This window comes from Nicotiana sylvestris, chromosome 6 (assembly GCF_000393655.2).
Source record: "Nicotiana sylvestris chromosome 6, ASM39365v2, whole genome shotgun sequence".
In the NCBI taxonomy this organism is placed as follows: Eukaryota; Viridiplantae; Streptophyta; class Magnoliopsida; order Solanales; family Solanaceae; genus Nicotiana; species Nicotiana sylvestris.
Window position 1 is genome coordinate 118,987,972 of NC_091062.1, and position 16,220 is coordinate 119,004,191.

Genomic DNA, 16,220 nt, shown 5'->3' on the forward strand with positions numbered 1-16,220 from the left:
AAGAAAAATAAATTTTTCCATTATTTGCAATTTCATAGATTTTCGTAGCATTTTTTTGTTATTGCTTGCCGTTGTCTGTGCACGTTTATTTAATTCATGAAAATACGAAAAATACTCTGCATTTGCATTTAGGATCTAATTTTGCATTCTTGAATTAATTAGTAATTTAATGTTTTATAAAAATGGAAAATCACAAAAGTAACTTATTTTTTGCATTTTTAATTTTAGTTTCGAATTTTGGTAGTTTTTCTTTAATTTGGCATTTAATTAGTGGTGGTAATTATTATTTAGAGTTAGTTAATTCAATTTGATCGGATAATTTGATTAGGAATTAATTTAGGTTTTATTTTTAATTTTAATTTAATTTAAAAAGAAATTAGAAAAAAGAAAATCAAAAGAAAATGGAGTTATTAAGAGAAGACCCGGTTTTGGGCCAGTTACAATTCCCCAACCCAATCTAATTTCACTAATACTCGGCCCAAACCCGTTACTGCACCCAGTCCAAGCCAGCCTGACCAAACGATGTAGTAGGGGCGTTACTACGTCGTTTCGAGTTCACTAGTGTCGAAATAATCTGAGCCTTTCATCTTCCTCATCCAACGGTTGGGAAGCCGGGTCTCCCACGTATAAAGTGTCCAAAAGCACCCCTACCCCAGTCATCTCCTTCAACCCTTCAAAAGCCCTGTCGGGCTCCGCCCTAAGCCATCGTCCGCCACCCGCCGGAAATCGCCTACGGCGGCGGCCGGCGGCCAATCACCGCCAAATTTACCCCAGATCACTACCTCACCCTCCTCTTTCCAAACCTCCACTCATCACGCCTCAAATCTGGATAGCATCTTGCAAATCTTAGATCAAAAGCATGAAACCCTAGCGCTTTCGCGATGTCTCCGGTGGCGGCGCCACCTCCTTTCAACGCCAAAATCACACCACATACCCACCATGATCTCCTCTCTCTAAATCTCCAACCCATACCCCTCGAATCTGTCTGGAACTCGTCGAATGTTGAATCTAAAGCCCGAGCTTTTGGAGCCAAATCCAAACCCGTACATGCAGAGTCGTTCCTTGATAAAGAACAAGTACTTGACGTCGTTTAAGAGTGCCAAGCCCCAGGTTCGAGTTGTAGTCGGTGAGTCCTTCCTTCATTTCTTGGTTTACCTCTCCTCCTTTTTCTGGTCGATTCAATTGAAACTCGGTTAATTGTGTTGTTTGAGAGTTGGTCATGTTCTTGTGCTCTTCGTTAAGTTTTATTTTCCCAAATTGGTTTCTTTAACTGTTTTGATCCATTAAGCACGACTTTGTTAGTGCCTCTGTTTAATTATTCCAAACCCGCTTAGGGTTGATTTTGTTGTGTCAACTTTGTTATTATTGATCTTGTCTCCTTTTAATTCATAATTGTCAAGGTAATAGTCATCACAAAGTCAAATTGTTTATTCGTGTTACTGTCACTTAGTTTTGTTGGGATTTTTGGGTCAGAATTTGAGTTTTTGAATGTTTATTTGGACTTATATGGAACCAGCCTTGGGCTTTTTTGAGTCATTTATAACCCAATTCAAGATGCCCGATTGTTTTGAGCCCAAGTTTGTTTGGTTAGCAAGGTAAATAACAGGGGCATGAGGGGTAGTTTGGGTATTTGGTTGAGGGAATCTTTCTGATAACAGAAATAGGAAGCTTCTAGTAGGGGTTTTAATTTGAATTTCAGATTGTTAGTAGGTTAGCTTGGTTAACAAGTCAAAATTTTAGGGATCTCTAAGCTAAAAGCAAATTTGAAAAGGGCTTAAAGGGTAGAACTAAAATCTGAAAGGTTGCCCTATTTGCTTGCCTATAAAGGCACTTTTTCTTGCCTTAGAAGGCAGACTTGAAGAGGTAAAATTCCAGAAAAACACAAACGGATAAAAACTGGATGAGAACATTGTTTCATGGAGCTTTTTTTACTTAAAATTTTGAGATCCTCAATTTGATGAATCAATTTATGCTTTATTTGGTTGTGAAATGGGTTGAGATCGAGACTGGTTTGAAGATTTCTGGCTTATTGTTTGACTGAAGTTGGTTTCTGTACCATTGTACCTCATTGTTGGGTTCTAAAATTGGTTTTCTGGTTCATTTCTTGTTGCTGGGTTCCACTGCTGTTGTTGTTTCTTGCTTTCACCTCTTTTCCTTTTGGCAATTTCCAGGTATATCTTCAAAACTTGTCATGGAATTGAATATTGACTAGCATGTATGAAGATCTGGAAACTCAAGTTGAAGTTTAAATGGAGACATTAAAATTTTGATGTAATTACTATTAATTACTACCATTATGTGTGATTAAATGCTTCAGTTTTGTGGTAATTCAGTTTCTGGTTCATGTTGGGTTGCTGGTTCATGCCAATAGCTTAGGGTGGCTTAGTTATTTAGATTAAGTGTGTAATTTCAGAGTATGGAGTATTGTGATAGTGTTTAAATTCTATTCGTATGAATGAACTGTTAAATATTTTGTAAGGGAAAACTGCTTGAAGGTGTCATTAGTTTTCTTGGTTTGAAATCGAGGCTTGTTGTATTGAGTGGTGTCCATGATCCTGCTTGGTACTTTGAAAAGCATCACAGTATTGCGTTTAGTTAAAAAGCTTTTTAATGGTCTGTGATTAGTTCCAATCCCATATGTTTGTTTGTGGGAAGTTAGTTTAAGAAAAATTAGAATACAAGCATGAGCATTTCGTTAATTATGGCATCAGCATGGTTTCAGTAAAGAGGGTAATAAGTTACAGGTTCTTGGGCTTGTCTCATGAGCCCAATAACTTGGGTTGTTATCGTGAGGCCCTTCACTTAGTAAATTTGAATCAAAAATGCAGGCTGAGATAAAATTGCAAGTTCATGTTAATAACTTGTGCTTGAATATTAAAATTTAGAGGTGAAATCATTAATACAATGGCATGTCTCAATTAGACTTGCATTCTGATGATGTTTATGCCATCGATGGTTTTGTGTGTCTGAAATTTGTGCTTAAGTAAGCCCAGCAAGGGAACATCCTTTGACTTGTTTGGACGTCTTGCAATCTTAATGTATGCTCTTTCGGAGATTGGGGGTTCCCTTGGGCCTAAATCAGAAGACATGGACCAGTGGGGTTACATGCTCTGGCGTTCTGGACTCTTACTTTTGCAGTTGACCCTTAGGCCTCAATCTAGGCCCAAGCATTGAAAGATGAATTATAGATAGCTTTATAATTAATAAGTTGGGTTTGAGAATTGACTTAAAAGTAGCCATAGATTTTTCAAATTTCATTTGGTTAATCTAGTTAGTGGAGGTGTGCCATATTAAACAAGAATAGCTTATGGCCCTCATGTATTAATTTAGAAATGCTCTAATTAGAGTAAGCTGAGGTGCGCCATGCCAAACAAAAATGACAATTGCATGGCCCTCATCCAATTAATTTTGTTTATCCTTAGAACTCGAGGTGTGCCATTTAGTGAATTTCATGACCCTCGCAAAGTTGCAAACATGAAATTGCTTTAGGCGCGTTAGTTTAATAATATTACTTTCCTAAATTCGGATGTGCATTTATGTGACCCAAATCCAAATCACAACGATGTTAAAATATGTCAAAGATCGCGGGTGTATTTATGTGACGTGGTTTGAGACGTGTTTCAATGACGTTGCAATTTTCTCTAAAAAATGAATAAAAGCGGTTAAAAAGTTAAAATTTGTGTAGGTTCATAATTGTTTAAAATCATATAATTAAGCCAATAATAACAGTTGGGCGACCGTGCTAGAACCACGGAACTCGGGAATACCTAACACTTTCTCCCGAGTTAACAGAATTTCTTACCCGGATTTCTGGTTCGCGGACTATAATACAGAGTCAACCTTTTTCTCGACTCGGGATTTGAACCGGTGACTTAGGACACTGTAAATTATCCCAAGTGGCGACTCTGAATCTTTTAATAAAATAATCCCGTTTCGATTGTCACTTTAAGTTGGAAAAACTCCCTTATACACCTTTTTCCGGGGGTGTAGGCAAAAAGGAGGTGTGACACCCTCTTGGATAGATTTGAGGATTTGAGGGTCGAAATGTTATCGAATATAGTAATTTTGGTATGACTAGACTCGTGGTTGAATGGGTTGTCGGATTTTGTGAGTTTCGTCGGATTTCGAGACGTGGGCCCCACGGGCGATTTTGAGTTAAATTTCGGATTTTGTTGGAAAATTAGTATTTTCTTATGGAATTAGTTCCTATAATTAGTATTTACTGAATTGAATTAACTGTGGCTAGATTGGGTCGATTGGAAGCCGATTCAAGGGGCAAAGGCATTTCGGAGTAGGATTTTGCTCGGATTGAGGTAAGTAATGATTATAAATACTGTCCTAAGGGTTTGAAACTGTCGAGACCAATGTGCATAGGATTTTTCTGCTCGTACTCAGTCAAATTTTAGTATAGTTTATGATATCGTCCCACAGAGATTGGTTAATCTAGGCTACAGACTTTTTATATTTTTACTACTATTTGAGAGAACCAAATTGATTAAAGGTGAGTTTTAAAACTTGTTAATTAATTAAAGCAAAGCAAACAATTTCTGAAAGATTTATAATTTAAAAGAGTTGGGAATCGTTGAATTCAATTGATAATATTATTACAATGTATTTCTCTAAAGAATAATTGCTTATTGCTAATACAATTATATTTGTTCACTAAGAAAAAGTCAATTAATAGCACTCCGTGAGGTTATGTAATTAACTGAGTTAAAACTAGTGACGATCAAACCAAAATATTTTCTTGCTTGAATTGTGCTAAAAGGTAGTAAAAACTTTGTGAGAATATTTTTACTAAAAATCAGTAATCTTGCCTACAACAATTCCTCCGTGAGAATTAAAACTGAGACAAACAAGATTACAGATTTGAAATAAGAGTTTTACAAAGAAATATTCTCACTCTACTATTTTATTCATTGGTTATTATATATTAATTTTGATCCGTGAGAATTACAAAATTAATATAAGAATAACTTAAATGAAATAAATATAAGTGATAATAATGATTAGTTAGAAACCATTATTTCCGCACAATATGAATTATACAATGAAAATTTCAAGCCAAGGATGTATTAAAAGTGGAATAATATTATAAAAATATATATCAAGCTTCATCAACTTTCCCAACAAAAGAGATTACTCCATTATAGAGTATTTAAATCTCACAACAAAAAGGAATTCTAGAATATTTCCAATACTCTTAGAAAATCCTAAAACTTACTAAAAGAAAATAAAATAGTTAAAGAAAGAAGTTAAAACAAAATTTTAGATAAAAGTAGTTCTTCTTCTTCTCTCCTCTCCGATGCCAATATTGCATTCTATTTATAGCCAAATCTTCCAAGTATTAAATGATTAGACGTGTCTAATGAATGAGCTTGGATGTGTCCGAGGAGTGAGCTTGGATACATCTAAAGAGTGAGCTTGGATGTGTCCGAGGAGTGAGCTTGGATGTGTCCGAGGAGTGAGCTTGGATGTCTCCAAGCTTCAATTATAGGCTTTCGTTTCCCATTTCAATTCTTGTGCTTGCCATAGCAGACTTTCATCAAGCATTTTGTCTTTTCCTTCTGTTATTTATAATCTTTTTTTTCTGCAAAAATAGTTAGAAAGAGGCAAAATACGAAATATAATTTAAGTATATTATTTAAAGTAAAATATTAATAATATATAATAAGTAAATATTTTATATTCATCAAATTCCCCCATGCTTGAATCCTTGCTAGTCCTCGAGGAGAATAACTTTATTAGTAATTATTGTTTCTTGTAAAGTAAAAAATTAAAAAAATAAAAATTCACATAAAGTTCAACGCCAATAACTTTTTTCAAGTTCACCAAATCTATACCTTGTTTCTGCTTCTATTTTTATTTAGCAAAAGAAATTTCGCATATCGTATTCATGATGAACCTTTTGAGATTGATAGCTTTATGATCACAACTCTTGAGTTTCTCAAATTTTTCATAAGCTTGCCTTTCATGTCAGTCTCCACTAATATACGATCAACGTTGATTTCTAAAATCTTCTTAGAACTTTTTTGGTTTTGTAATATTTGGCTTAATGATGGTAAGGGTAAAGGATATATTTATAGTGACTTATCTTTTAGCGTTATCATAAGAGTTAATTATTTTGTTAACTACAAATTTATTTCGCAAGAATATACACTTTTTTTTTGTATTTTTGTATGGGACATTCATATATACATGAAGCACAGTTTTCAGAATGCTCATGTTTTTCATCTTTCTTTTTTTTTTGATAATTCTCCATCCCTTGCTTTGATAACCATTTCTTCTCAATTATAGATAGCTTGGAAAGAGTAAGAATATTACTTTTGTATTCTTTCTTACTTTTCTTTTCATGATGGTGTAACAAAGAAATTGAAGGCTCAAATTTGGGTGCTAAAAGGATATATATGTACAATTTTTTTTTTCTTTTCGGAATAAAGAGGCTAAAAAAAATTTAAACAAAGAAAGCCTAATTTTTAAAAATCAATGTTGTCTGAAATTTCGTCTCGATAGACATTTGGGGCAAGTTCTAGCTAAATTATATTGATTCTACCTGTCTGTGATCATAATGCTTCTCAATTTCAAAAATTTCTCATATTTGGAGATATTCATCCTTTGCCTTTCACAAACTTGAAAGTTAGATGGCATAAATGAAAAAAATTATGTTCAACGGTATGTAAACTTTTATCTTAACACTTTAAAACCGTACAAGAGCAATACTTACGAATAAAGGATGATTATAAACTAAAGAAAATTAGTTATGCATAGATAAATATATTAGAAAATCCTTTTTATAAATATATTTTTTTTTAGATTGAAAATAAGAATATATAAATAAAATAAAATCTTTTTGACTTTCAAATTTACAATCACAGAAGAAAGTTTGAAAGAAACTGTGACCACACATGTTCTATATGTAATAGACTGAACTAATTTAACACTTTAACAGCCATAAAGTGCTAGTTATGAATATAGACCAGAAAATTTACTTGTGCCAGCATTCGAATTGAATTATTAAATGGCTAACCAACCAGTTACTTAGGCATACCGATCACCATGGAGTTACTCTTATGTAGGTGACACTATTTTTGTAGAGACCTTCATGAGATGTTCCGGTTGTACAATAACCTGGATATTGACCAGATTAATTGGTTAAGCATTTAATTACCTAAATATGTATCAGACTTATGAGGCTCCATTACTTCACCCTCAATGGCTACGGGTAGGGTATCATAGTTCTGAGTTTAACGTCGTCAGCTCGACTTATTAATTTTGAAATTCATTAGTCTATCAAAGTGACCGACGGATTTTGCTCAAAATATCCTCCAAAGTACATTTTTAGCCTGTGTCCATTCACCTTAAACTTGTCTCCTCCATTATTTTGCTGAATTTCAATTGTACCATATGGAGTTACATCTGTAACATTGTAAGGACCTGTCCACCTGGATTTCAACTTTCCTGGGAATAGCCTGAGTCAACTATTGTAAAGAAGTATCTGATCTCCCATTTGAAAACTTTTCTGTCGGATCAAATTGTCATGCCAAATTTTTGTTTTTTCTTTGAAAATTCGTGCATTTTCATAAGCTACTAATCTCAGTTCTTCCAACTCATTAACCTGAAAAAAACTATTTTTACCAGCAGAGGCTAATTCAAAGTTTAGTGCTTTTAGTGCCCAAAAAGCTTTGTGTTCTAATTCAACTGACAAATGACAAGCTTTCCCAAAGACTAATCTATATGGGGATGTTCCAATTGGCGTTTTAAATGTCGTTCGATATGCCCATAATGCATCATCTAATTTTAAAGACCAATATTTTCTTGAGATTCCAACCGTTTTTTCGAGAATTCTTTTTAACTCACGGTTGGAAACTTCAACTTTCCCTTGAGTTTGAGCATGATATGTTGTTCCTGTTTTATGAGGCACACCATGTTTTGTCAGCAAAGCAGAAAATTGGCTATTCATAAAATGAGTCCCTTGGTCACTAATGATGACTCGTGGTGTGCCAAATCTAGTAAAAATATTTTTCTTGAGAAAATTGCACACAGTTAGAGTATCATTTTTCCTTGTGGGGATGGTTTCAACCCATCTTGAGACATAATCCACAACCACAAGGATATATTCAAAAGAATGAGAAGAAGGAAAAGGACCCATGAAATCTATTCCCGAAATATCAAATATTTCACATACATGTATTGATTGTAATGGCATCTCATCTCTCTTAGTGATGTTACCTGTTGTCTGACACCTATCACATTGTGCAACATATGCTCGGGCATCTTTAAAGAGAGTCGGCTAGAAAAATCCGGCTTCCAAAACTTTAAAGGTTGTTCGATTTGCCGCATAATGTCCTCCAATTGCTCCATCATGACAGTGATATAAAATTTTTCTCATCTCATCATCTTCTAATGATATCATCTGCGCAATTTTTAAACAAGTAAGGTTTATTCCACAAATAATATTTTGCATCAGATATAAGCTTTTTTCTTTGCTGGTAAGAGAGATCTTGGGGTGTCCATTTTCCAACCAAGTAGTTTGCAATATCTGCAAACCAGGGTGGTTGAGTCTCAATTGAGTTAAATGAGAAAATGTGTTCATCAGGAAATTCTTCCTTTATTTCGCTAAACTCAAGGGAGGATTTTCCAATCTAGACAAATGGTCACCTTCTTGATTTTCTGTTCCCTTTTTGTCTTTTATATCAAGGTCAAATTCTTGTAGAAGTAAAATCCATCTTAACAATCTAGGTCGAGCATCTTTCTTTGCTAAGAGGTATTTTAAAGCTGCATGATCAGTAAAAATAATGACCTTGGTTCCTATCAAATAAGATCGAAACTTATCAAAATTAAATACTACTGCTAGTAACTCTTTTTCTGTTTTGGCATAATTTAGTTGAGCCTCATTCATTGTTCTACTAGCATAGTAAATGGGACGAAAGATCTTATCCTTTCTCTGGCCTAAAACAGCTCTAACTGCTATATCACTAGCATCACACATGACCTCAAAAAGTTGATTCCAGTCGGGGGATACAACTATAGGGGTGGTTGATAACTTTTCCTTAAGGGTCTCAAATGCTTTCAAACAATCACCTAAAAAATTAAACTTAATATCTTTCATCAAAAGGTTAGTCAACGGTTTTGAAATCTTAGAAAAGTCTTTTATGAACTATCTGTAAAAACCTGTATGACCTAGAAAGCTTCTGATGCCTTTAACAGTTGTGGGAGGGGGTAATCCTGCTATAAGATCAATTTTAGCCTTATCAACTTCTATCCCTTTAACAGTGATTTTATGTCCTAAAACAATTCCCTCAGTAACCATAAAATGACATTTTTCCCAATTAAGAATCAAGTTTGTCTCTTCACATCTCTTAAGAACTAAGGTCAAGTGATAAAGACAATCCTCAAATGTTTTGCCAAAGAGTATAAAATCATCCAAAAAAAAATTCAAGAAATTTTTCAGTCATGTCAGAAAAAATTGCTGACATGCAACGCTGAAATGTAGCAGGGGCGTTGCATAGACCAAATGACATTCTCCTATAGGCATATGTTCCATGAGGACATGTGAAAGTTGTTTTGTCCTGATCTTCAGGTGCAATTGGTATTTGGTTGTACCCTGAATAACCATCAAGAAAACAGTAAAAACCATATCTTGCAATTTTTTCCAACATTTGATCAATAAATGGTAAAGGAAAATGATCTTTTCTAGTAGTATCATTGAGACGCCTGTAATCAATACAGACTCTCTATCCTGTGATGGTCCTGGTAGGTATGAGTTCATTACTTTCATTTTTTATAACAGTCATAACTCCTTTCTTGGGTACTACCTAAACTGGGCTTACCCAAGGGCTGTCTGAAATGGGATAGATAATACCTGCCGCCAAAAGTTTTACGATCTCCTTTTTTACTACTTCCTGCATTGCTGGATTCAATCTCCTTTGGGGATGGACTATTGTCCTGTAGCTTTCCTCCATAAGGATTCTGTGCGTACAAACAGCTGGATTAATTCCGTTGATATCTTCTATAGTCCATCCCAAGGCTCCCTTGTGTGCTTTCAACACTTCAATCAGTTTTTCTTCTTGTCCTGTAGTAAGAGAAGATGAAATAATTACTGGAAATAATTCTTTCTCAAGGTAAACATATTTTAAATGAGATGGGAGAACTTTAAGTTCAATTTTTGGTTGAATTTGTTCTGGTTGGATCTTCTCATCTTCAGAATCTTTTTCTAGTATTTCGGTTTCTCTTCTGATGATAGGATCATCATTTTGTGTTGTGCCAGATTTGGCCAAACATCTTTCCATTGAGTCTAGAATTAATTGATCATCTTTGAATTCATCTGTAAGATAATTAAGCATGTCAATCGAAAAACACGACGATGACGTCTCATCTCCTGAAAATCTTAATATCTTTTGCATATCAAAAATGACTCTTTCTTCATCAACTCTCAAAATTAGTTGTCCTTGATGGACATCTATGATTGCTCTACCTGTGGAAAGAAATTGTCTACCCAAAATGATTGGTTCATCAGGACATTCCTTCATTTCAAGTAATATAAAATCTACAGGGAAAACAAACTTATCTACTCTTACGAGCATATTTTCAATTATTCCCTTAGGTTTCTTAGTACTTTGATCTGCAAACTGAAGAGAAACACATATGTCTTTCATTTCACCAAGATTCAATTTTCTAAAGATAGAAAATGGCATCAAATTTATTGAAGCCCCAGAATCACAAAGTGCTTTTTCAAAATATAATCCTCCCAAAGTGCATGGAATTGTAAAACTACCAGGGTCACCAAGTTTTTGCGTTAGCTTATTTTGAAGTATAGCACTGCATTTTTCAGTAAGTATTACCACAGAAACTTCTTCCAATTTTCTTTTGTTTGACAAAATTTCTTTTAAAAATTTAGCATATGAAGACATTTGCAATAAAGCATCAGTGAACGGAATATTGATCTGAATCTATTTTAAAATATCCAAAAATTTTGCAAATTGACTATCAAACTTTTCTCTTTTCATTTTTGTGGAAAAGGAATTGTCACAGGGAGAGGAGTTAATTTTTCAATATTTTTTCTTCTTTTTTCTTGACTTATTTCTTTTCAGATAGTTCAGTGGGTATTTCAACATTCTTACCGTTGTTTACCTGTTGTTCTGATTGGTCTGCATAGGGTTCATCAAGCTTCTTACCTGATCGTAAGGTGATGGCCTTAAGATGCTCTTTTGGATTTTTCTCTGTATTGCTTGGTAAGGGACCCTAAATCTTTTCTGAAACAAGAGCTGCCAATTGGCTCAACTGTATTTTCAGATTTTTGAGGGATGAATTTTGGCTCTCCATCTTTTCATCAGTGACCTTAATGTACTTATACAAAAGATCATCAAGACTTGAATGAGCTTGTTGAGGTCTTTGCTGATATGGAGTTGCTTGCTGATAAGGTCTGAAGTTTGATTGACTATGGTTTGGATTCTAGTATTCGGGTGGACCTTGTATTTGTTGCTTCTGGAAGCTTTGAGAGTTCTCTGCACCATTTGGATTGTTCCATTGAAATCCTGGATGTTTTTGTGCCATTGGACTCCCAAAAGGGTACGGTTTATAACCGACAGAATGGACATGTTCGTCATTATGATTGTTTGCTTGACATTCATGGTTCAGATGGTTTCCTCCACACATGTCACAAGCCTCAGATTGACTTGGTTGTTGTGTATTCACCTGAAAAGTTTCAAACTTTTGTGCCAAAGAAACAATTTGGTGCGTTAGCGTATTTAAAGCATCGACCTGATTTACCGTAGCAGCCTTCTTGATGATTACACGCTCAGATGGCCATTGGATGGCATTCTCATAAATCTCGTTCAACAATTGCAATGCTTCCTCCGTGGTTTTTCCCATTACAGAACCTCCTGCAGCTGCATCAATCACATTTCTAGAAGAGGGTTTTAACCCGTGATAAAAAATATACAACTGCATATGTTCAGGAATGTCATGGTGTAAGCATTTTCTTAACATTGCTTTTAATCTTTTCCAAGCTTGATAAATTGACTCAGTGTCAGTCTATAAGAAATTAGAGATGTCTTGTCTTAACTTTGTAGTTTTAGCAGGGGAAAAATATTTGTTTAAAAATGTCTGAGTCATTTGATCCCATGTGGTGATGGAACCTTGTGGCAAACTTCGCAACCAAGTCTTGGCATCTCCTTTTAAAGAGAAAGGAAATAGCCTTAACTTGATAGCTTCAAGAGGTACTCCATTATACTTAGTTGTTTCAACAAGTTTCAAAAAGTCAATTAAATGACTGTGTGGATCTTCACTTGCGTCTCCATTGAAGATGCAAGACTGTTGAATCGTTTGAATCAGGCCAGTCCTAATTTCAAAGTTGTTGGCTGCCACTGGAGGTTTTCTAACACTAGATTCACAATTGAAGCGGTCAGGTCTAGCATAATCCCTTAGGATTCTGTTTGTTGGCCTTTGTGCTACTTCATCAAACTGATCCTCTACATGGACTGGTAGTTGAATGTCTTCTACTTCTTGATTCTCCATACCTTCACAAGCTATGCTTTGGAAATATAATGCTTGTCCTTTCCTACGCAATCGAAGAGATCTTTCAATTTCAGGATCGTAATTGACCAACTCTTTTATAGAAGAGCATGTCATAAACTACTCAAAATTCTAAAAAAAAAAAACTGAACTTAACTCCTACAGTGGTAGTAGTAGTAGTACTTAGAAGAGAGTAATTAAAAGAAAGTGATGAATAACAAGGACAACAAAGATTACAAAGATGACAAAAATAATAAGCGATTAAATAAAAATAGTAGTATGATAATGTTGTTGTTGTTGTTATTATTATTATTATTATTATTATTATTAGTATATGATAATAGTAATTATATTAGTACTAATTAGCAATAGATGTTATGAAGAAAAAAAATGGTAAACGAAATCAGTAAGTAGTAACAGTAACTAATGATAGAAAATAATAATATAATACTAATATAGAATATAGTTACAAGTAGTACTAGTATTAATAATAGTAACTGCTATGTTATAATGATGATAAGAAGGATAAATGATAATAACACTTCTATAAGATGTTAGTACTTGTAATAGTAGTAATATTTAGTAAATATTGATAGCAAAGATAATAATACTAATAGTAAGTTCCCAAATTAGTACCAAAATATTTAATCTGAAGTAGATGTATGCCAATCTCTGGCAACGGCGCCAAAAAATTGACGAGACCAATGTGCATAGGATTTTTCTGCTCGTACTCAGTCAAATTCTAGTATAGTTTATGATATCGTCCCACAGAGATTAGTTAATCTAGGCTACAGACTTTTAATATTTTTACTACTATTTGAGAGAACCAAATTGATTAAAGGTGAGTTTTAAAACTTGTTAATTAATTAAAGCAAAGCAAACAATTTCTGAAAGATTTATAATTTACAGAGTTGGGAATCGTTGAATTCACTTGATAATATTATTACAATGTATTTCTCTAAAGAATAATTGCTTATTGCGAATACAATTATATTTGTTCACTAAGAAAAAGTCAATTAATAGCACTCCGTGAGGTTGTTTAATTAATTGAGTTAAAACTAGTGACGATCAAACCGAAATATTTTCTTGCTTGAATTGTGCTAAAAGGTAGTAAAAACGTCGTGAGAATATTTTTACTAAAAATCAGTTATCTTGCCTACAACAATTCTTCCGTGAGAATTAAAATTGAGACAAACAAGATTACAGATTTGAAATAAGAGTTTTACAAAAAATTATTCTCACTCTACTATTTTATTCATTGGTTATTATATATTAATTTTGCTCCATGGGAATTACAAAAGTAATATAAGAATAACTTAAATAAAATATATAGAAGTGATAATAATGATTAGTTAGAAACCATTATTTCAGCACAATATGAATTATACAATAAAAATTTCAAGCCAAGGATGTATTAAAACTGAAATAATATTATAAAAATATATATCAAGTTTCATCAACTATCCCAACAAAAGAGATTACTCCATTATGGAGTATTTAAATCTCACAACAAAAAGGAATTCTAGAATATTTCTAATACTCTTAGAAAATCCTAAAACTTACTAAAAGAAAATAAAATAGTTAAAGAAAGAAGTTAAAACAAAATTTTAGATAAAAGTAGTTCTTCTTCTTCTCTCCTCTCCGATGTCAATATTGAATTCTATTTATAGCCAAATCTTGCAAGCATTAAATGATTAGACGTGTCCAAGGAATGAGCTTGGATTTGTCCGAGGAGTGAGCTTGGATACGTCTGAAGAGTGAGCTTGGACACGTCTGAAGAGTGAGCTTGGATGTGTCCGAGGAGTGAGCATGGATGTGTCCAAGCTTCAATTATAGGCTTTCGTTTCCCATTTCAATTCTTGTGCTTACCATAGCAGACTTTCATCGAGCATTTTATCTTTTTCTTCTGTTATTTATAATCTTTTTTTTGTGCAAAAATAGTTAGAAAGAGGCAAAATATGAAATATAATTTAAGTATATTATTTAAAGTTGAATATTAATAATATATAATAAGTAAATATTTTATATTCATCAGAAATCCCAGATTTCACATCGTTGTGCTACTTTGTGGTGACGCACACGCTAGATGACAAGCGTGGAGTCGTGCACCGTTGGGGATTGTGACTTGGTCCGTCCCGTACGACTGTTAAGTCGCGTAATTGATTTGAAATCTTATGATATTCCATATTTTAGAGATTCATATTATATTTTGGGTTGTATGCCATGTTTGGGGCCTTGTGCCGACCTGCTGAGACCCTTAGGGGCATTTTCACTATTTTTTCTCACTCTATTTGTTTTGAAAGCATATCCTCAGTCAGGGTTTACCTATTTATTGTCTAAATCTGGTTTTATCACTTTACTTCTTAAAATGTGAAAACTGTTTGGGTTGAGTTCCTTGTTTTATCGAAGGCCCGAGTGATTGTGAGGTTGCTGACTGAGATAGACCGAGGGTCTGATTGTGAGGTTGATGACTGAGATAGACCGAGGGTCTAATTGTGAGGTTAATGACTGAGAGAGGCCGGGGACCTGATTGTGAGGATTATATATTTACGGATCGGGTTGCACGTCGTAGCAAATTATATATATATATATATATATATATATATATATATATATATATATATATATATATATATATATATATGGATTGGGCTGCACGCCGCAGCGACATGTTGGATCGGGCTGCACACCGCAGCGATATAGCGCTTGGGCTGTAGGAGCCCCTCCGGAGTCTGCACACCCCCAGTGAGCACCGTCAACGAGATATATGGATCGGGCTGCATGCCGCAGCGATATATGGATCGGGCTACGCGCCGCAGCGGTTACTATATGGTACCTATCCGAGCGTGAGTGCTGAGTGTGAGCGATGATTGGTAAGAGTTGAGTCATGAGTGACTGAGAGGCTTGCCGAGGGGCTATATATATACATGTACATGAGTGATGCTTTGCCTGAGGAGCCTGGTTATGAACTTAGTGTTTTTCACTTCTCCTTAAAGTGAGTTTATATCGAATATGTTGATTTAATTATTGCTTTCACTCATCTTTAGGCCATTCCTCTATTGAAAAGGTTGAACAAATGCTTTAAACAACTTTCATTTAAACTAAAGTTTTTAAATTATGAAATGGTTATGAATTTCTGTTTTGCCGAGGGACTGTTTACAAAATATGCTTTGCCCGAGGGGCCGATTATGATTTTCATCACTTTCACTATGTATATATTTCATTAAACCTATATTGAAAAGGTTAGAAAGATAATTTTAAAGTATTTTACTGAAGTTGGGAGTTTAACGAAATGATTTGAATGGTATCCTGATTTGGGAACATGTTGTAATCACTGTGGTGTTAGGACGTGGCTGACGTGTTTTCTTGCTGCTCAGTCTTTATTTACTCTTATTACTTACTGGGTTGGAGTACTCACATTACTCCCTCTACCTCGTGTGCAGATTCAGGTATTTCGGAACCCGGTAGCGGGTGTGAATTGCCCAGAGGCAGAGTCATCAGAGTTAGCAAGGTGGTTGCACGACGTTTGCAGCACTACTTTCCTTCCTCTCATTTTCATTATTGTATTTAGTACATTTTTTTGACTCTTGTTGTATTCAGACCTTGGTAAATGCTCATGACTAGTGACACCCCGATGTCGGGCTTGTGTAATTATTCCGCACTTTTCTTTTGAGTTTCATTATGAGATTATTGGTTTATAAATAGTA

The 16,220-nt window shown here is 34.4% G+C and overlaps 1 non-coding gene across 1 annotated transcript; it reads left to right on the top strand.

The window, feature by feature from the left end:
- Nucleotides 1–11,959: 11,959 nt before the first annotated feature.
- LOC138872250 (small nucleolar RNA R71) lies at nt 11,960–12,066 on the top strand. Its single transcript, XR_011400717.1, has one exon. It is a non-coding gene; the product is annotated as a small nucleolar RNA R71 (small nucleolar RNA).
- Nucleotides 12,067–16,220: the final 4,154 nt, after the last annotated feature.